Source organism: Astatotilapia calliptera, chromosome 16 (assembly GCF_900246225.1).
Source record: "Astatotilapia calliptera chromosome 16, fAstCal1.2, whole genome shotgun sequence".
Classification (NCBI taxonomy): Eukaryota; Metazoa; Chordata; class Actinopteri; order Cichliformes; family Cichlidae; genus Astatotilapia; species Astatotilapia calliptera.
The window spans coordinates 28,277,374-28,300,700 of record NC_039317.1 but is presented as its reverse complement, the minus strand read 5'-3'; the positions used below and the strand labels follow the sequence as shown (position 1 = coordinate 28,300,700).

The 23,327-nt window shown below is 41.5% G+C and overlaps 1 protein-coding gene across 1 annotated transcript in view; it reads right to left on the bottom strand.

The window, feature by feature from the left end:
- Nucleotides 1-23,327, bottom strand: part of dpp10 (dipeptidyl peptidase like 10) — a 253,842-nt gene that overhangs the window by 229,672 nt on the left and 843 nt on the right. The gene's annotated exons all lie outside the window — the stretch shown is intronic.

The following is a 23,327-nucleotide window of genomic DNA, read 5'->3' as shown; positions in this document are numbered from 1 at the left end:
TTCAAGACATGTTTAGGAGGTAATTTAGCCATTTGAATCAGCTGTGTTGGATCAATGACGCATCTAAAACCTGCAGGACACCGGCCCTTGAGGCCTGGAGTTCCCCCACCCCTGTTTTACAGGATAAAATATTTATTTCACTCAGTGACATACAAATGGATGTATAAAAATCCATTTTTTCTGGATTTTTGGTTGATTTCTGTCTCTTTACCATGAAAAGTTCATTTCTTTGTAAATGAGAAAACATTTGGTGGTTTGCAAGTGAGACTGAAGCACATATATTTGGTTGGTTTTGTGTTGGCTTTTTGCTCTTGATACCAATGACACAGACTAAACTTAATCTAATAAGGCTGAGCGAAAAAGAGCCAATTAACAGTACTTTCACTTGCCATAGCTATTATAACAGTTTGAACTTAAAACTGTTAGGTGTAGCTGTGTGCAGGCAGTAATTGGACCCAAAGTGCAGACTCCGGAGACAGAACTTAAACGAAAACAGCTTTAATGCTGAACTCAACTCAAACATAACATAACTGGAAAAAGATCAAAAATAAACTAACACCAGCGGATTGACAGAACACACAGCAAAATAAACGGTAGATCGCGACACAGACACCAAGAAACACAGGGCTTAAATACACAGAGGGAGCAATCAGGGAATGGGTAACAGGAGGGAAACACAGCTGGGACAAATCAGGCCTAACGAGACAAGGGGGAAGCAAAACCAGACACATTAACATCAGACATGGACTTTCAAAGTAAAACAGGAAACATAACAGACTCACGGGCAGGCACTATAACAAAGGGAACAGAGACGTTGGAACAGGGCAGACACAAACACTGACTGAACACGGGGATATAGGAACTAAAGATACACATAGACGCGAACTAGACAAGGGGATGCAGGTGATAGGGGAGACAGAGCAACTAAAGAAGACAGAGACCTAAGCCATAAGATAGAACTCAAAGAAACCAAAAACTAGACAGTATAAATAATATAAACTCAAAAACCCTGGGTCGACGACCCAGGCATCCTAACAGTACCCCCCCCTTAAGGGCTGGCTTCCAGACAGCCCAAACCAAAACATCAAAAACAACAAAAACAAACAACCCAACCAGGGTGGGCGGCGGGGGAAACAGGATGGAGGGCTCGAAACAAAACAAGGAGCCAGAGACAACAAAACAAAAAAAAAAAGTGCAAACACTGGAGCCCGGAAAGCAACAGAACAAAACACAGAAACAAAGTCCAAAACAACAGCACAAAGGCCCAGGAATAGTCCAAAAATAAACAAACAAATGAGCCCATGAAAGGCGCAGAGGCCCAGGCCATAGTCTCAAAAAAAAGTTCAGGGGGGCCGGCCCGGAGGCTGACAGCACGATAGTCCAAACCCGGGCAGTTCAGGGGGGCGGCCCGGAGGCTGATGGTCCAAGAGCCCAGAAAACAGTTCAGGAGGCCGGCCAGGCAGAAGGCACCAGTGGCGACGGAGCAGATCAGGAGGCCGGCCGGGCGGGAGGCAGCGACGGCGACCGAGCAGATCAGGAGGCCGGCCGGGCGGGAGGCACCGATGGCGACGTAGTTCAGGAGGCCGTCCATGACAGCAATGACGTCCAGTCATCGGCCGGAGAGGACGTGCAGGACGAGCAGGACGTGCAGGACGAGCAGGACGAGCAGGAAAAGACAGCATGGAGACCTCAGGAGCAGACGAAGCTGAAAACTCGGAGGCCGGACCAGGCGTAGCAGAGGCCGGACCAGGCGTAGCAGAGGCAGAAGGCTGAACAGGCTCCTCGGGCCCTCCAGCTGACGTGGCAGAAGGCTGAACGGGCTCCTCGGGCCCTCCAGCTGACGTGGCAGAAGGCTGAACGGGCTCCTCGGGCCCTCCAGCTGACGTGGCAGAAGGCTGAACGGGCTCCTCGGGCCCTCCAGCGGAGACAGGTGGCTGAACGGGCTCCTCGGGCCCTCCAGCGGAGACAGGTGGCTGAACGGGCTCCTCGGGCCCTCCAGCGGAGACAGGTGGCTGAACGGGCTCCTCGGGCCCTCCAGCGGAGACAGGTGGCTGAACGGGCTCCTCGGGCCCTCCAGCGGAGACAGGTGGCTGAACGGGCTCCTCGGGCCCTCCAGCGGAGACAGGTGGCTGAACGGGCTCCTCGGGCCCTCCAGCGGAGACAGGTGGCTGAACGGGCTCCTCGGGCCCTCCAGCGGAGACAGGTGGCTGAAGCGGCTCCTCGGGCCCTCCAGCAGGAAGAGACGGCTGAAGCGGCTCCTCGGACCCTCCAGCGGAGACAGGTGGCTGAAGCGGTTCCTCGGACCCTCCAGCGGAGACAGGTGGCTGAAGCGGTTCCTCGGACCCTCCAGCGGAGACAGGTGGCTGAAGCGGTTCCTCGGACCCTCCAGCGGAGACAGGTGGCTGAAGCGGTTCCTCGGACCCTCCAGCGGAGACAGGTGACTGAGCAAACAACTGAGGCGGAAACTGAGCAGGTGACTGAGCCGATAGGTGAGCTAATGTTCGAGCTATGGACAGAAGTTTAAGTTGTATTGACTGTTGTAACGATGGCAGTAATGGTGGGTGAGGTGGTGGATGAGCACTAAGCTGAGCTATGTCTTCTGAACCTACGGAAGACTGCTGGACGGGCTCACCCGAGCCTCCAGCGAGGACAGAAACCGGTGCAGGGGCCTGCTGGGCAGTAGCCGCTCCCACCCGCGGAATAGGCACGGGCGCAGAGACTAGCGGAGCCTCAGCTGGCCTGGAAACTGGAGCAGGGACAAACTGGGCCCTAGCCCCCCTCACCCGAGGAACTGATACAGGTGCAGGAGATGGCTGGACCACAGTTGCCCTGGGCGAAGGAGCACCGGAAGGCAAAGGAGCAGGCACACTGAAAACTGGCTCATCAAAAACAGGTGACGACCCTTTCCCTCCACGTTTAACAGTCTGTACAGTCTTCGGTTTAGCAGTGTTCACAATCTCAGAAAAAACAGACTCGGCAAACTCAGGTTTTAATTTGTTCCCACCCCAACGAGCAGACCTCGAACTAAAAATCTCAGACGAATGCTTATTGTGATGAACTAGCGCGGGAGGATTTAAACCAAAACTGGCCTCCCAATCCAAATCCTCGTCGAGAAAAGAAATCCCAAAAGTGTCTGAGGTGAGTTCATAATCTTTACTGATCAACGGCTCAGGTGGAGTTTGGAAAGTGTAGTCCTTTTGACTCACCACCGGAGGTTGCTCAGACGTGCCCATATGACGGCGACGTGAGCGCCGTTTCCTTTGGGCAGAGGTAGCTGGCGGCGTGAGCAACTGAGCCTCCGGTGCACAGAATGGTGACGCTGAGGCCGGAGCGTGAGCGCCTGAAGCCACGCGGAGGACTCCCACCTGAAGCGGCCGCATCTTGAGTGCCAGCGGAGCAACAGGTGGAGACTTCTGACAGCTCCGGGGACCGCCGAGAGCCAGCCGAGTTCCATGAAAAATGCGCCCGACGTCAGGGGTGAGCCATGGCTTCCAGCGGAGTTCCTCCTCCAGCTGGGCAAAGGCTGCTCGGCGTCGCTCCTGAAGTTCAATGTCTGCTGGGTCCATAGTATGGTCGCGATCTTCTGTTAGGTGTAGCTGTGTGCAGGCAGGAATTGGACCCAAAGTGCAGACTCCGGAGACAGAATTTAAACAAAAAACAGCTTTAATGCTGAACTCAACTCAAACATAACATAACTGGAAAAAGATCAAAAATAAACTAACACCAGCGGATTGACAGAACACACAGCAAAATAAACGGTAGATCGCGACACAGACACCAAGAAACACAGGGCTTAAATACACAGAGGGAGCAATCAGGGAATGGGTAACAGGAGGGAAACACAGCTGGGGCAAATCAGGCCTAACGAGACAAGGGGGAAGCAAAACCAGACACATTAACATCAGACATGGACTTTCAAAGTAAAACAGGAAACATAACAGACTCACGGGCAGGCACTATAACAAAGGGAACAGAGACGTTGGAACAGGGCAGACACAAACACTGACTGAACACGGGGATATAGGAACTAAAGATACACATAGACGCGAACTAGACAAGGGGATGCAGGTGATAGGGGAGACAGAGCAACTAAAGAAGACAGAGACCTAAGCCATAAGATAGAACTCAAAGAAACCAAAAACTAGACAGTATAAATAATATAAACTCAAAAACCCTGGGTCGACGACCCAGGCATCCTAACAAAAACAGTTTGAAGTACTTTGTAAACCTGTCCAAAAGTGCGCGTAGTACTGAATAGCACCACTACAATACATATTTAAAAATATCCATCATGCCAAGGCCTTGTAGGTTCAGTGAGTGAAAGTCAAGAACAAAAAAGAAAGTTCAAAGCCACCGCATTAAATAATTGAAATCATTCCAGCTGAATTTTTCCAACTCTCGGTCACTACCTCTGGCAGCCAATAGGGGCCAGCGGCTCTCTTTCTCGACGGTCTTTTGAAGACAGTCTCTTCTGCAGTGTGTACAACTCTGTGTGCAAGTTTGTATGTGGTTATGTGCGAGTGCACTTTTCTGTTTATTCTACTCAACTCATTATGTGCTGTCCCTATTATTGCAGCTGTGTCACTACACTGGAGTCGTGAATAAAGTAGCACACAACCGTTCATTAGTGTGTTGACACCTCCTCCCTCCCTTCTACTGTGTTACAGGGATGAGCTTTGGCTTCCTCCTCAGGCACATCAGTACAGCACTTTATACATACAAATGCGCAGAGCATGAACATAACACACTTTAGCAATAACTCCTTTCTCTCTCCCCAGAGTTCTTTGGCAGCCTGAGGCCACTGCAAAGGCAATGAGGAATACATTCATTTCACAGTCCAGGCTATTTTGTTCAGTGAATATCCAGACTGGGACTGCAAGACGTTCTTAATGTATTCTACATGCAGGTGCCTGGAAGCACTGACACCACATTTCTCTTAGCCGGTTAGAAAAGTAAAAAAGTTAAAGGGGTTGGTAAAAGGTTGCTTTAATTAAGCTTTAGGGTACTGACAAATGTCTAGTTATAAGTCAGAAATCATCATCTGCACTTGTTGTCCATTACACTAGTTTTACAACCTACAGACCATATGTAATGTGATCTTAAACTAAAACACAACTAATATTAGCTTGCCATGTCTGGAGATAACCCAAATATAAACCATCCTTTCCATGATGTGGGTATTACAAGTGTTAAAAGTTTAGTTGGGTTTACTTTACAGAAACAACTTGATTAGTGTTAGAAAAACCGCCAAAAAACAAAAAATATTTGTAATATAGAGACTCGGCCTGTTGTGCCACCCATCTACCCCAACCTCCTCCATAATACAAAACTGTGATAATAACTACCACCGCTAAAGGGATTTGTCCCTTTTTTTTAATTACTAGGTTTGGGCCATTATTTACCCTTTTACATGCAGTGCGACAGAAAACCTAATACATGTAAGAAATATCTTTTAGTTTCTGAAACCAGGCTTCTTTAGCATGTGGCTAAAAAGCAGACAAACCTAAGCCCTAAATTGTGACTTGGTGGAAGCATTCCAAGCATACATATATGTAATGTAACTTTGCAAAAATAATTAAAAACAAATCTAAACCTGCCAATGGATCTATCAACTTTTATTTAAGTTATTAAAAAATATGAAAGAAAAACCTTCACACTGAAGGGAGTACAGTTTTCATACACACTATTAATTGGCCAGGTTTTCACACACCGATGTCAAAGTGCAACACTAATCAACACCTTTTCTCTCAGGCAAATGAACAAGGGTAACAGAACAAAAACACCCCGGTTCCAAAGTAAAGGTTTTTTAAAGGACTTCCCTCCACAAGAGCAGCTGTCCTCCGTGTTGAAACATTTCTTTGTCTAAAGCCTCCTCAACCAGGTGCAGCTATAACAATCACTGGGACAAAAACACTGTTCATCTTATATTCTGTTTAAAGTACAACCTTTCAGCAGATGGTGGGTACAGTTGGACAGATCAAATCTGTTGTTTTCAAGCCGAGAGCAGAGCGAAGCAAGACATTCTCCCACACAGACCCCCAAGAGGAAAAGGATCACGTCAGATAGTGCCGCAGGTTATCAGCTCTACCTTGACCAGCAGCCTGCACTTTAAGTCCTGACTGTGGGAGGTCAGGAGTTTCCTGAAAACATCGCTAATCACCACCGAAAATAAATAACGTTGTTGCAGGTTCAGTCGTTATATGTGGATGAATGCAACCTGACCTGCAAACATAAATATTAGTTCTTGAACAAAGTTTTTCAGGCAGAATATTTTCCCCCTGTTCATCTACCGAAGCTTGTTTTTATTTGAGGCAACAGTGTTACTGCTTACATCATCCTCCACTGATCCCCCTGCTGTCGATTAAACACTCAGCTACAAAAGAATTTCACATGCTATACCAAAATCAATGTTTTTACCGTCTCTGTTGAAGTAGTTTCGTTCCCAGGAGTGATCGCAAGGCTTAGTGAGAAATCAGTTACAAAATAAATTACTTAGATGTCCTTAATCTTCAGCAAGCAATCTGCGGAGCTCAGATCTTACACATCAAAAGAGCTGAGCTTACCAGTAAAGATGGGCATTTCAGACATAAATGCTGTTTGAGATTTACAGGGAACTATTTGAATATTTTTTACTCCTGAAATCTCTAAAATGACAGTCATACCTGTAGTATTGTGGGGTTTGTGGAGTTTGCACTAGACAATAGACATCTTTTTTTGTTTGGTTGGTTTCCAGAACCTTCATGGCCTGCATCATTCTCCAGATGGTGCATCTAATCTCACCACACCGCAGCATGTGGTAGATTCTAACATCTTCTGTTTTTCTGGATTGCAAATGGTAAAAAAGGTTTTAAAAAATAAAATAAACATACATTCAAGGAGAAGCTGCAAAAATTGTTTGTGGGTTTTGTTTTGTTTTTTTAAGTCGGTCAGTATTCAGATATTTGAAAATCATGAAATCCCTACTTACCACATTTTTGTGGCCTGTTCTTTTTAATGTCTACTTCAGAGTACCTGCTCCAGGTCCCCACATAACACATCCAAATCTTCTGATCTGTTTCAAAGAATTATAATGTCCCCAAAAGCACCACAGACACCCTACAGTAAACATTGAAAGCTGTACACTTCTCACCCTGAATCATAGCCATCTTGGCTACATGGAAGCAGGGGAAGAATGCTTTAATAATTAAAACACACACACACACACCAAATATATAAAACAAAACATTGCTGACTAGCTGACCTAACATTTTTATCAGCCTATGACATTACTTTTGGTGTTGTGTTAAACTGTCAACTTCACTATAAAAGAATTTAGTGTAACAATCTTGGCACAGTTATTATCTTCATTTCTACCCTTGTCTAAATTCTTAAACTTCTTAAATAAGCATGTAGCATACAGGTGCCAACAAAAGCAGTCCAATCCTAATGTCTACATGACGTCATCTGCTGGTTTCTAAAGCCCACACTTCAAAGCCTTGAAATGAGAGCGTCTATCATCCACATTTTAATGTTTTGAAACCGAATGCGACTTGAAAGGGGCGGCTACAGGTATTGCCCTCTGGTGGCCATTACATAGAATGCAGATTTAAAGGACTTCTGTGCTGGTTTCAGTTTTTAGACCCAGAAGTCCATGTCTTTGGCTGACATAGAGATGCAGAGACTTTGAAGCTCTGTCCCATTAAGACCTTCGTGGTCTGCATTATGAAGGCTCTTCACAGGTATTTGCACCACTTTCTGCAGACTCTGCAAACCCTAGCTCTGTACCTCGTTATGAAGAAAAGACCAAAAGCACTACAATATGAGCGTTAGACAACCCAGACATTATAGGAAAAAAAAAAGATGTTTTCATGAAATCAGACCGATTTCTAATATAGCATATACTCCTATTTGTCTATTTCTCAAGGCTATTTTGACAAAAACAAGTACAATTATGATTTGACAATTAACTCTCTTCCAGTTCGCATTTTATTATTCTTCTGGTTTCTGCATTATACTTTGGGAGATGATATCAATTTATGTTTAAAATATTCTGTCCTAAAGGGATAACTCGACATTTACAAATTTTTTTCTCAGTATCATCTTCTAAAATATAGATGAAAGGAATATTTTCTACCTGCCAGAACTAAAGTACTAAAGAAAACTACTTTTGAAATGTCACTGAATGCCTTTTAGGTCCACACTAACATTCTGAATAAAACCTTTCGAAATGTCTTTTATCACCAGGAGACAGTCCTTTCAGAGTTAGGTGGCCCTTAGCTGGTCATACCTGCAGTAACATCAGGACGACAACACATACTAATGCCAGTTCGTCTCCTGTGGTTCAGCTTTCTTTCCCACTGCATCATCTCTCTGGGAGAGTAAGTCTTTACTGTTAATAAACATTCCTGCAAAAGCGTATTCACAGCACATGCATCTACTGAGAACATTGTACTCCAGATGAAGTACAACAAAATGTGACATACCATTTGGGTAAGTGTATTGCTGGAAGTGTTTCGGGGAAACACATATCCCGCTTGTGAATGTGATGTGACCTTTACATAATGCTACTGCTTAAAAGGAATAGTTAAGCATTCTGCATTCTCAGTGAATTTTAATGTGCATTGAAATAGAACTTTAGAGTGCTTCATTAAATAAGACCATGAAATTTAATATCAAGCTTTGGGTAAACATATTTACTGCTATGCCGAAATAGTCTCAGATGTTTTACGTGATGAAAGAACAGTTGAACAAGGCGTCTTTTAACTAGATACATTCAAGAGTGTTTGACAGCTGTCGAGTGATGAAAAGAGTGGAACTTTGAAGGTAGGAAAAGATAAGTGCTGTTTTAAAAAAGATGCATTAAATTAATGCATTGCATCAGCAGCCTGATGATCACAAATAACATACTTTGTTCTACCTAAGGCATGAGAGCCACAGGTTGTCATCGTTCAGTAACTCAATATCAGAAAGGTCCTTTTCTTTAGTCCTAGGCAACAGATAAACTTCTCATCACCACTAGTTTGGCACCTGCCCTCTTCTTGGTTCATGTACCCACACCACAAATGTCCCCCTCAGCTTTAAACATCAAAACCTGGCAGAGTTCAGAGGCTGAAAACCACTGGACAGACTGCTGGCAAGCTGTGAAACAGATGGTTTCCCGCCTGACTGCTGAGCTCTGCCCACAGCCAGGCCAGTAACACCTGTTACACACACATGCACACATACATGTGTCTGGGTATCTTTGCTCAGACTGGATGAATGGATGGAAGGGATAACTGGCAACTAAACTTAACTGTAAACTAAAATAACTTGATGTAATTCAGTCATCTTGCATTGCGTTTAAAAGCCTGAGAAAGTTGTCCGCATGCAATTAACTGCATTAACTTATGAGCACCTTACAGACTCCTTGTTTGTCAAAAACAATGAAATTTAAGTGTAAACTTAACTTCCAGTATGCCACATATGGATGCTTAAACAGGAACACTCAACATCAGAATTGAATCCAGTTAACTTTGCTAATAATGCTGTTATGGACCATAAGTTAACCCAAATTACAACATTTTCCCAATCCTAGTGTTTGGATCTAAACTTTATCAAGTACATTTGGTGCATAAGTAAAAGCTTTAGAAAGCAAGGGGTGGAAATGCAGCAAAATATGAACACCAGTCCCCTGTCCAACGGATTTCCAGACAGTTCTGTGTGCTTATACGAACTTTGTGAGCATCGACTATTGTCGTGGCTAACATCCCCTTCTGCTTTCATCTCAAGCATCAGCATATTTGACAGGTTTCTGAAAACCAGTTAGTCAGCCACTCTCTGGGGTTCACTTCTCTTCCTTACAACTTCTTATTAAGCAATTTAATCTAAAAGCTGGATCTTGGTTGGAGCTGACCTGCTACAACCTGTTGGGGAGGTAAGCTGGGGCTTTTAGAAAGGTAAAAACTGCACCACTGTAAACAGGAGAGTTCGTTGGAGAAGAGAAAGTGAGAACACTATTTTTTTTAAATTAACAGCTGTCTGTTATGTTGAAAAGAGTGCTGATGAGCAGGGAGACTGAAAAGAAAACACTAAGCTAAAAGTCCCTAAAAGGGTCCATAGCTGTCATTTCTTTGAAAATATCTTTAAAATAAACTTCTCTGCTTCTAAAAATCCCTCCAAGCAAAAACCAGCAATCCAACAGTGTCTACAGGTGATGGAAATAATGACTTGGTTTTGGTTTGGTAGCTATAGTTAGCATCTGAGCTACAACTAATATCACCACCTCTGTCTACACCTACCATAAAACCCACACCTGTTTTTGTTTTTCACAGACTCACTATATGTGCAACATCAGACAGCCACCTTCATTCAAGAAGAGGTTGTGATAGCTGCAAATCAGCCCAGACACACTTTGGTGTTGGTGTCCTGCTGCTGATTAGAATAAAAACATTTGGATTTTGTTCTCGCCCATCAGGGGGCTCACTGCTTTTGCAAAGGAAATGGGCGATATGGCTGACATACTAATGTGCTCACAGCAGTGTGGTTGGTTATTTCTGGGCTCATCCTCAAGTATAATTTCATCAAAACATTAAAACAACAAACAGCTTTTTTTATTTTATTTTTTTTATTTTTACACACACGCACACACACTCACTCTTCAGCCCCCTGGAGAAAAAGCTGCTGTTTGACTCTATATTATTATGTCTCCAGGAACAGCATTAAAAATAGTGTGTAAAGAAATTATTTATTTAAACTGAAAACACTCTTTTCTTTTATGTGTTATTTAAAAATTAGAAACATGGGGTCAAACAGTTATAGCATAATCCTCAGATCAACACAAGGGTGGAATTGTCCTAATTATACAGCAGGGATGCTGGAGTAGCAGCGTTTGTGGTGCCAGTGGTGTTGCACAAATCTCTAACACATCAAATCTCACTGTTAACAAGAAAAAGCCGGAACCGCGGCTGCTCCCTCCTCTCTGCACGAGGTCTCACCAGGCCGTGACCTCACTTCAAAAAGTTCTCCTCTGATTCACTCTGCCAGCTGTTCCCCTAATTATTATCTCCCAACTCCAAAAACACAACAGCTCTGTAAAGTCCAACGTCAACACTGCTGAGCAAATCCAACCAGAAGCCGACAAGAAGCCTTTCATCATCTGCTGACAAAATCCACTTTCTCCTGTTCACCTTTTACCTCGACAAAGAAAAGATTTGTTCTTTTTCCTCCGTGCTGCAAAGATGAAGTGAAATTTTAAGAAGTATCACCTGAAAATCTGATGTTTGTTGTTTTTCAAAGATGTATTTCAACTCAAGGTATCTGTAGATGCATTCTGACTGACAAACAGCTTAAGATGGAAGAGTGTAATTACGCGACACCACTACAGGTCATTGTGTTGAGGTGGTGACCCATAGGCAGGTTCACCAATCCTACTGTAAAAAGTACTTCAACATAAGAATAAATAAATACACATATAAATTAAATATGTATGTTTAACTGGACAAAAATTTAATTTAAGATATCCTTTCCTGGAACTTTAAAACGTGGTTTCTGTGCCTGGAGCTACCAAAACTGCATTAAAACCGTTTTAGGAGACAGCATGCTGTTCATTGACGGAGTTACTGCAGAGAAACCAATGATTTTGACTCAAGAGGGAAGGCGCATTTTTTTCTCTCTTTTTTTAACATTTCCAACTGGAAACATTTGATTTCTATAGCGCCAAATGACAACAACGGTTGCCTCAAGGTACTTTATATTGTAAGTTAAAGACCCTACTATAATACAAAGAAAACAGAAAACCCTAACAATCATATGACCCCCATGTGAGGAAACATCTTGGCAACAGTGGGAAGGAAAAACTCCCTTATAACAGGAAGTAATCTCCAGCAGTAAACCACCTTGAGATTTAAAAGTTTTTAAAAAACAGTCTAATTAAATATCAATGATATTGAAAGTTAATGTACATAATTTTACATCTGTTAGATGTTCAAATTAATTTTTTTGTCTAATAGTTTTTTATTTGTAAATAAATTCACAAAGTCATTACTAGACAACAGACAACAGCACTCTGACTTTTTGTCAGCCTGGCATCAGTGCTGAAGAGAAACCTAGGGTTGTTCTTATTTCCAATCAAGTGATACCAGGTCTAAAAATTCACCTGAAACTCAACACATTTAATACAGCAACGATCAAGATGGAGGTGCAGTGGTTAGCATTATTGCCTCACAGCAAGAAGGTCCTTGAGATCTTTGCGTGATCTCCCTGAATCTGCTGAGGTTTTCTCTGGGTTCCATGGCTTCCTCCCACAGTCCAAACACATGCAGTTAATGGGGTTAGGTGAACTGGTGATTCTGAAGTTCCTAAAGGTGTGAATATGGGTGGAAATGGTTGTTTGTCTCTGTTTTAGCCTGTGACAGACTGATATGTGTGTATAACTGGCCTATGGTAGCAGTGATAGGCTTCAGTCCCCCTACAACCTTGAATTGGATAAAATTGTTTGCATTTAATGATAGAGTTAATTCTGGCAGGTCACAAAGAATAGATTAATCCAGTGTATCTCAGTGCTTGCTTTCTTACCACACATCCATTTGGTTTTTCTATTTAAGATGTCTTGTACTTCCCACCATTCCTCTACATCTGCTACTCAGCAACCTTCACATCACACCTTCACATCTCCTCCTTTTTGTACTTTTTCTGTCTTAATCATTTTCATATTTGAGGTCTTGCTGCTGCTGTCTCTGCCTCCACATATGCACATAGAAGGATGAGAAGGTCTCACACAACAATAACTATAAGAATCCTGACCGCTTTAAAGCAAAAAGAACACTCCGGAGGCAGCCACAAAATAGGGATGGGGATGAACTCTGCATTTCAGGTAATTTAGGCATCAGACTTTGACTAGAGAAAAGAACATGTGGAGAAAAAAAGAATGGTGAATTGAAAGAGGGATTTTTTCACTTTTCATATTGAGCCTAAAGCTAAAGGTGCCCTGAAATTCCTGGTAAGTTTAGTGTCTGAGTTCATCAGTTTATTATATTTACATTTAATTATTATATATAATATATAATTATATTTTTGCTCCAACATCATAGACTGCAAGCTACGATGAATTCCTTTGTAATTCATGGATTCAGCATTTATCTGTTTTTACAAGTCACACTCACTTCAGCCTACACAGATTTTATGGTCTTCTCACATCTGTGTGTACTTATGTACGTCTTGTTCAAACTGAAAGATCTGGATCTATCTGAAATGGTTCTTCTTCTTTTTTTTCTTGTGTGCTCCTCTTGACATATATTGATTTTTCACTGGGATTTTTTTGAAAGAAATTCACACTTATGACACAATTTCTCAGTTTTGAAAGGTGCAATGCATATTTTGAAAATGCTTTTTGAAAGTTTCATAAATCCCCTCTCAAAATTTGATTTGGTTCACTGCACTGATGCAACAACACTGTACAGGTCTTCAGGGGTTTTCAACCCAACCTGACACCTGAATCAGACTGGATCTCAGGTCAGCTCCCTGTTTTTAAATGTAGAAAATGTTCAAGAAATGGTTTTCGTTTTGCTGCCACAGATCTGCCAGGCACCAGTTTACCTGTGTGGATCCAAATAGACCATATAATCTTCTTTCATGTATAATGAGGACTTCATTTATAATTTATCAATGTTAAAAGATGATTATTCCATCTGGTGTTGAAGGTCTGGCAGTTTCGTCTTTGAAATATATAAATGAATTGTTTTAGTTTCCATGATTTCATATTAGCTCATTATGTAAGCATCTGTTCTGGTCTACTGCATGAAGGATTAAGTCCAATTATCCTTGAATATCAGGTCTGGCTGTGCTTTGGTCTCACTCAGATCAGGTTTCTCTTTTTTTGAAAATTAATGTATTCATATCAGGTTTCAGTAGGTTTTCCATGTGTCCCTTCTGGATCAGGTTCAAACATTCATTCATACATAATCTTGTGTATGAAAAATTAACATGAACATAGTAAGTACTGGAAACATTGTATTCATTTCCAGCTTCAAATCAACTCTACTACAGCAGCTTAGCATGATTCATGGCTCAATATAATTCATATCTATCTTACTGTATCCTGGAACTCTGAAGGCCCTTCTCCAAAAGCCCACCTTCTTCTGATTGCTCCATCTTTTGCCAAGCAGAACATAGTTTCTTTCATCAGTAAGAGGAGGACGCAGTAACCACAAGCACTATTTTTCTCTCTTGATTTGAAATGGAAACTTCTCAGTTCCAGCCATGTGTGCTTGAGCCCAAATCTGGTTTGTATGAGAATGGACATCATAAACTGCTTATGAGGTTCTTACTGGGGAACATAATGGTGGATTTAGACTTTCAAATACAATACTTTTCAAATTTAAATATCTTCAGTTAAGAAATCCCAAAGGCAATATAGCGAGTAAAATGTTCTTGTGATCATGTTAAGTGTTAAGTGACTGTGCTGCATCTCCCTGTAATGTTGCTTATGAGTGGTTTAATAGAAAATAGCTGCAAGTGGTATGAAATAAAAAAGAAAAGAAAAACATGTGACTGATATGATGGTAGTTATAGCTTGTTTATTGGACTTACCTTTATAGATGTAACAGCCCATTCTCTTAGCATTATCCAAACCGCTACTCCAGCTTTATTCTGGCCATCTTTGCACCCTGTTTGTGCAGTTATTCTGAATCACCCATCTAAATGAATAGGGCGTCGGCCATAACTTTTATTTCAGTGGTCAGGAGAACACACGTATCACCGCTTCTTTATTGCCTCAGTTCATTTTACTGGCTTGATTAACTTGAACGATCTGACCTTAAGGTAAATTTGCTGGGAAGAGTGTGGCTTTGTGTCAACATACTTCAATGCGGCAGAACAGAAACTGCTAAAGCATTTGCTTTTATAGATGTATGCACACTTACTGATAATCAGTTAATCAAAAGCCCCTGATTAGTATCACCTGTCTGCTACTAACTTGTACTTGTACTTAGTTTTTCCCAGGAGTACATAGTGTTCTGTTAATAACCTCGTGTTTTAATATTTACGTTTCTTATGTTTAATATGAGTAGAATTGGAAAATAAATGTGTGACAGAAAAGAAAAGAAAAGCAGAACATGTTCACTATAAGAAAGTGACATTTACATGTCTGAGAATGCTGCCATTCCTGTTCTACAGCATGTTATATTTAACATAGGGATTAACTGCAAAGTTTGCTTTCAGTTGATGATAACACAAATAACACAAAGTCAGATCCATGTTTCCAAACATTTCTTCCAAAAAAACAAAAACGGGACAGCCAGATAAGACGAAAGCATGTGGTACAACCATATGGAGACAGCACAAAGGATGAAAATAATAAAGCAAACAAAAACAAACAACACCTGTGGGATATGAACACCTACAGTCTGCCTTATGGAGAGTTTTCATACAGCATCAAAAAAGAATTTACCGCCATATGGGTTCCACTTTAGACACTTTAGATCTGTAAATCTAAAGATTTTCTGCATCCTAATCACCAAACCGTTACATGACATCCCACCTGCCATTCTCCACTCCAACAAAAACGTACTTTCTTTAATATTGCAGATGATCATTACCACTAAAAAGATTTGTATAATTTTCTGTGCAGCGATGGTGTTTTCCCTCATTATGTTACTCTCACACTGCACCTCAAGATTCACTTTCATGATATATCTATGGCTTTTAATTTGACTGCACAGCGGGCTGTAAAGCCTATTTGGCCCTGAGATAATCTCTCAGACTGACTTTAATTCATCTTACAGACACATAAATACATTTACAGGAATAATGGAAGATTATTATTGGAAAAAAAAAAACTGTGAAACTTTTTGTTTTAATGAAGTCTCTAAATGGTATTTTCTCTTGCACTGCATTCTCATTTCTAGCACACATTTAAACTCAGAAGAAACTGAGAATGAGTGAACTCAATCTTTCTGATTGTGTTTTCAAAAGAGAAACATTTAATTTCTGAAACCATTAATCACCAAGAACACTGAGCTCTTTTTGGAAAATGTGACCTCCAAGAAAACCTCTCTGGCTCAGGGAAGATCTTTTACTCATTTCACTCTTTCATCCTTAAGTTTTTCAGCATGTTTTTGCTTTTTCTGCAATAACAAAACAAAACAAAACGATTTCTGTTAAGAGCTGCTCATGAGATATTCAAGTTTGAGGTCATAACACATCATTAAACACTCTATAGGTCCCATGAGTGCGAGTTTAATTATAAATGTTATTTTATCCCCCCCTTTTTTTTTTCTTTACAGGGACAAATAAAGTTTCTCAGGAGAAAACACTCTTATGCAAATGAGTGTCAGACATGTCTCAACCACAAAACAAATTAGGGACACATCTATCACATGCTGTATTCCTCAGCGAGGCTGGGGACTGAGAGGTGTACTCGGAGGGGAGAATATATTGAGATCAGCTGGCATAGCTCTGTAATTTATAGACTCACTGACTCAAGAGCCAATGCAATCATTCTTATGAGACTGATTCCAGCAATCTATCACGCGCAGAGCGAGCCGGTCCCGAGCAGTTTTTAAAGACTGTTTATGTGATATATCTTCTGAACAGGGGAACGCCTCGCAGGTTCAATAACCTGCTGGCTGAGTTGTCGAGCATCCATGGTACTGAGTTACTGAGATGAGAGCCGTCGGTGCCGTTTGCTGGCGGAGTGACTGCAAACAATGCTCCAGGCAGAAATGCAAGCTCAGAAGGAAATTCTGTGCATGCTGTTGTGTATATTTAATGTGAAATGTAACTGAAAGTGAGATGTTTTGGAATTTGATATTTTGTTTATCCAAGAAACATTTTTGTTTTTGTTTCTAGTCTCTGTGAATATTCTGAATCATTTGGTAATTGTCTAGCTTTCAAAGCACAAACACATTATGCAATACAGAGCAACCAGCAGTAATCGAGCCAGCATCACTTGAACTGTTGAATAAATGGAACATCTGCTGGGATTTGGCTTTTCACATGGAAGGCAGACACTATGAAAGATAGACAAGTTTCACATTAAACAGTTCAATGACTTCTCTGAAGTAGACCCCCCCTCCCCAACTTAAGCCAGAGTTTGATTACTGCTCAGCGTCTCAACAATGTCCTCATTACTTATCTTTAAAATCGGACTGGCTTTCACTTCAGCTGCAGCAAAAGAACTTGTCAAAGTACTTTATCTGAAATGGGGCGCTGTGTGAGCTGGATCAAAGCACGTCAGTGTTTAAACTCCCAATATATCTCCAGTGGGGAAATGAAAACTATTTTGAGAACAGACAGTATTCATGGTTGACATGACAGACTATGCTGAACGTTTTTTTCCTCCACTTGGCCGGTGTAATGTGGAGCAAGTGATTTAATATCACTGGGGTTGCGTTCCAAATAATGATTTTCACAATGAGACTCATCATTGCAATTTGCAGTCGATAAAAACTGGTAAGCCGCAATGAAATTAACTCTCTAAAGAGACAGCCCAGTCAAATATGGACCCGAAGATATGACAGTGCTGTGCAAACATCTGGAGCCACCCCTCTTTTTTTTTTATTTTACTTTCAAGGAGCCAGACTTTGATGCAATATTTAAAGTGGCCTTGTGCAATATTTTTCCAGACTTCCCAGGTCTTTCAAAGGTTTTCTTTGGACAGTGGTTGCTTTTACACATATTTTCTATCCAGTCCTTGTATCTTGTTTTTAGTTTGTTTGTTAGTAAAGCCACTTAACACTGACCTGTGAATGATTCAAGTACAAAAAGAGAACATAGTTTAAAAGACATAAATATACTGAAGGTATATAGCAACAATAGCTTGATGAAGGATGGCACAAAAGGCAGCAAACAGTCAAAGAAAAGCTTTGGATGTCCTTCAAGAAGCTTGGAGAACTATTCCTGAAGACTGCTTAAAGAAATTACAAGACAGCTGTCTAAGAGAGCTCAGGCTGTGTTAAAGAATAAAGGTGGTCATACGAAATATTGACTTTCAAGCTCCTATCAACTTTTAAACTTTGCGTTTCCACTGACGCGTATACATTTCAATAAACTGTTGCAGCAATATTTTATTTTCATGCAAAAAATAAAGAAATAAGACGTGGCTCAGTCTGTATTGCTGCACAGTACTATCTTTTTTTTTTTTTTATCTGAGATTGAAATTTATTTCTGAATGTCTTTGGTCAGTGACAGATGTGCGGTTCTAAAACAGCTGAGCTTCAGAATCAGCTCATACTTGTGATGTGGCTTGGGCTTTGTTTGCAAACCTAAAGCCAAACACCACAAGCCAAAAGAAGGTGAATCAGATCCAAGTTCACTGTGCGCACCAGAAACAATCTGAAATTAGCACCAGTGCTGGAAACAGACTGCAGATGACCTTGAAACTGTTCAAATCTCAATCAGGTATTGCTTAGTTTTTTATGGGAGTACTTTAGAACTTAATAATCACAGCGCATGACACAATATGTGTGACAGAAATCAGTGTGTAGGTTCAGAATATCAGACATTTACAGGTTTTTGTCTATTTTTCATAAAGAGTTTCATGCATTGTGGCTCAGAAACTCTATTCAGTCATCTTTCTCTCTAGGCTGATGTTTTCATCCAGCAGACTCTTATTTACTGTAGACACTGTTTGTGCACACAGCTTAAAGACTCGTGTCACTTTAATTTTAAGTTCCAGGCTTTTTGTCACTCAAGAAGCATAAGTGATGTGACTATAAATGGCTTGAAGGTAGTGGGTGTCAGATACAGCTGCACACTCACACTCAGATCTACTTTATCTTGTCATCATGAAACAGTATCCTAAAATTGGGATTTCAGAGAAAGAGACTCAGTCCTTTGGCACTTACTTAAAACTGTCACTCTTGCCCAAACTTTCTGTCGAGATCCCTGCTGAGTGAAGTTAGTTCAAGTCCACGGTGTAACAGCACAGCCGGAGAAATATAGCGCCTTCTTTTTTACGACCTTGTACACTGATGTATGCAGCAGGAGTGGAGCACTGACACAGCTACCTGGCTCTCTGACAATCCCGGTTTATAACTGCAGCCTGCATGTGGGTGGACCTGACACTTCCAAAGATCGCTGATGGCACGAGCTTTAGCCAGCCATGTTAAACTTGGTGAGACCACAGGATCTAAGGCCCACGAAAAATCTGCTGCCTCATTCCTAATTGGATTTTTTTTTATCTTGGCTCGTGGCATAAGGACACAGCCATGTTACAAAGAGGGCACATTTAAGAGGATGATAAAAAGCCGTTAAGACCTCTGTGCCACTCGATGGGGGTCAGACATGGGAGAGATTAGATGGCGAGGTTTGCGCAACACAGATGAGTTCTGGAGTACTTAATCCTGTCTATGATCCCTGCTTGTTTCACTGATTATAGAGACAGGTTCATTGAGAGGTGAAAGCAAAGAGCATCAAGCTGATCTGGAGCAGATGCCTCGGGGTGTCTGACACTCCGGGCTGTTGTTCACCACTGTTATAATGTGCAGCGGTTTTAAACAATAAAGAGCGTAAATGCTGCATCAGCTCAGAATCTCCCAAAGAAACAAAGAAAGGGAAAGTGTGAAAAGAGAAAAGCATTGCTCGGTGACGTTCAGAAAGCAGATTCTCCCGCAAACCATCAGGGCATTCGTACACAGCGGCTCTCCATGCAACAGAAGATATGGGTGAATCTTCTCATCTTCTCGTGTGAACTTTGTAGCCATTGAGTCATCCTAGTTAGAACAACTAACGTTATAACACACACTAACAGAATCTAAACAGCCCACATTTACTAGCTATGCCTGAGGACTGTATATAACAGATGTACAAAGCAAAGGTTACCATGATTTCACTCACTACTCTGCAGGCTCTACATTTTGAAGCCTCATTATTAGCCCTTGGCTTCCACCATTTTGTTTTGTTAGAGCCAAACTGCATGATAATTAGAGAATAAGATGGAGTGATGGGTTATCTACAGACTGTAGCAAGCTTAGTTAGCAAGCTGCATCCATAAAGTGTATATATACAATGTAAAGATGCATATGGCTGCCAATTATTGCTGAGTGACAGACCACAAGTGACACAACAAAACCTCTGATGGTGTGAAGCAGGTCATAATCTTTATCGAATTAAAAAAAAATCCTGTGTGTTCTTCTCATGCTCCATTTTTTTGTTTTTTTTTAATCTGGGGTGTTTGGGGATTTTTTTCTCTTCTCCCATTCCTGGTGAACTCCACTGTTTCCCCCTTCCCGGTTCCAGCCTACTTGTCAACCAATTAGCATTCAACTGATGCAAAACATCACCCACATTGAGTACCATGTAGTTTGGAGGACTGCATGTAAGCATGTTTCCAGTGGTTGAAAACCCCTGTCCGTAGACTCTCTGTAGGCAAATACTTCCAAAAATGGACACACTCATGGTAGCATAAATTAAACATTCAATCTTTCCTTTTCTTCTTTTCAGACTGTATTTCAATATGAACAAATTAAAGTGAGCTGAACGCCTGCCCACTCTGTTTACTTTGCACTGGCTGCAAACACCAGATGACTTTCTGATTACATTCATCAATCCTGATTGGTTTAAATCAGTGAGTGACTCCTAAATGACCCTCCCCATCCTAGTGACAGCTTGTAGATACTTCAAGTCAAATGGAAAAGATGGGTGGCTCCAGTCTGACTGGCTGCATGAGTGAATAAAATGCATGATATAAGTGGAGGTATGTTATGACACTCTAGTATCAAACCTCTTAATGTGAAATGTTGTATTGTCAGTTAAAACTAAGCTAAAAATGTTTAAATCCAACCCCAGAAAACAACCCCACAAGTGTTTTGTACAAGGTCTAAAAAGCCCAGAATTGTGTTTACCGTTTGCAGCAGTGTCACCACTTTCAGAAGACTAAATCGATAATATACCCTGCTTCTCCAATATACTTACTTGTAATCAAATATTCTGATTTTCTTGAGGGCCCTCTACTTTTATTTTGGTCTACGCCACTCCAAGAAATCCTGAAAATGCCTCGTACATCCACGCCAACTAGCATTACTGTGTTGTTAGGAATTGTGTCCAGCCTCTTGTGTCCAACCCAGCATGACCTGACAGCAACAGTGCATATGCTGAGAAAAATAAACTGGTGTATGTGCTGTACTCCACTTGTGCCCAGTGTGCCAGATAGGGGTGATCTCAATTTCAGTTAGACTATGTTATGTAATTCTGAGTCATGTCAGACTGCAGTGGATGTGTGGTGATTAGACTGTGCGATTGGACATAGCAGGAAAAGTGCAAATCTAATTAATCACACAGATGAAGGCTCGGTTTAGTGAAGTCCCAGCACTCCAGGATCTGGGTGGAGACTGAATCAGCAAGCACAATAGTACAGCATCCCACTGTGATCATTAAAACACCTGTGCTTCTTTGGTTTTGGCGTGTCAAAGGTATATCAAAGTGCTACCACCTCGACCCATCTATCTGTGCCACTGTGGTGTTTGGAAAATTCACTTTTGATCCCTTTTTGTTTGCCATCTCATGCCGGTCAGTGTATTGTGCATTATTTCTTGCAAACTCGTTATTTGGATTGTAGACAATTATCCAGCAGCGTTTGTATTCACAGACCAACATATTTCTTTCACTTGCAGCTTCTTATATTTTTTTAATGTAGTTCAGCAAAGAAAACTGGCTATTGGGTGTTATGCTTTCTAGCGTGCACATGTGGAACATGAACACACACACACACACACCTCCTGTTGTGGTATAAGACCAAGTCCAGTGACCATGTGCCGGTCTGCAGCCCGCAGCATGAACTGGCCTTTCTAACCACGCTTCTCATATCAGATACACTGCTTCACTGGGTTCATCGCTGAGCTTTGGTAAAGTAGTGACATTTTCAGTTATATGCACCAGGTTTCCCTCATTTGACTCATAGCATGGAGAAAACTTCACAATCTTCCAAGATCTCTGCACTGAATCTGAGCGTAATAACTGACAGAAAGCATAAGCAAATCTGCAGACAAACAGGACTCAAGTGAACCAGTTTCCTTTATTGGTACTTATTGTAAATTCATGTTTTAAAATTCTTTAAAAACTAAACACCAATAACAGAAGGTAAATAGAAGACTGTTTTGACTTTATTTAAAAAAAAATATCTGTGTGTTGTGTTTAAGAGACACCAACTGAAGTTGACCTAGAGCCTGGCTGTACTTTCTCACAATAGTAGTATAGACCACTAGATGGTGTACTGAGTCATTCTAACCTTTATTTATCAAGGAAAATTAACAGTTATATTTTGACAGCATTTACCTGGGAAAAGGCAAAGCTTCTTGAGAGAATGGGAATAAAGCTAAAAGAAGAATTTTCTAGTAACTGGTGTTACATGTAACTACAGCCCAGGCCTACAGTAGTTCAACTTCTGTTGATACCTCTTCAAAACAATAAAGACTGAAGTATTTTTGTATCTGAGCGTTGATTAGCATTGATCAATTAATTTACAAAAAATTTGAATTTACAGTAAGTACCTTTAAACCATGTTTAAACTCAGGTTGCCAGTATGTGAAGAAGCAATTTGAAAAATTGCTTTTTCACCAACCAACCACATAATTAAAAGTCTTGTCGAAGATAACATTTCAAATTAAAAGAACTAGAGTACTGTATTTGAATTTTGAGCAGTCCTGAACTCAGCTGGGTGCATCCCATTATGCCCTTCCTCCAAAAGGTAGAAAAAAACGTGACAGCAGCCTCATTTTGAACACAGCACAGTGGCTTTTATGAGCATCCTGCACTGAGCTCCATCAGCAGCACAAAGCCACATGACACACGAAGAGTTGGCTTCAGCTCAACAGTCCCGGAGAAGGAAACGGCACCAGGTGCACACAGTATATGATGGCTGCCTGAGACTGGTGAAATACCTCAAGAATTCAATTAAAATAATTTTTTTTCCACAAAATGTTTCATTCAAAAGTTGAAGTTGGGTAATTCCAAAACACTCGGCCTTGTATTCCTAAATTGCTCGCCTTTGGGACAGTAGGAAGGAGGATCGATAAATTTGCCCCAAGCTAAATTTCTCTGGTGGGACTTGGAGGTTGAAAAGTGATGCAGAACCCGCGGCAAAATCGATACCGAGCTGTTGAGTCACACACAAACGCAGGCGCGTGCGCGCGCACACATGCGTGGTGCATGAGAAGCAACCCCTCACACACACCGACACACACACATTTCACACTCCTTCAACCCAGATTTAGGTGCGCTATACGAAGACAATGCGGATGCCACCGAGCGAAGACGTTTCTCGATCGTGACTGGAAAAGAAAACGCCGCTATCCCTTCTCTCGCTCTTTCTCTCTCTCTCTTTCTTTCTTTCTGTCTTGATTTCACGTTTACGAGCTGGCACTTCTTACTCCCCC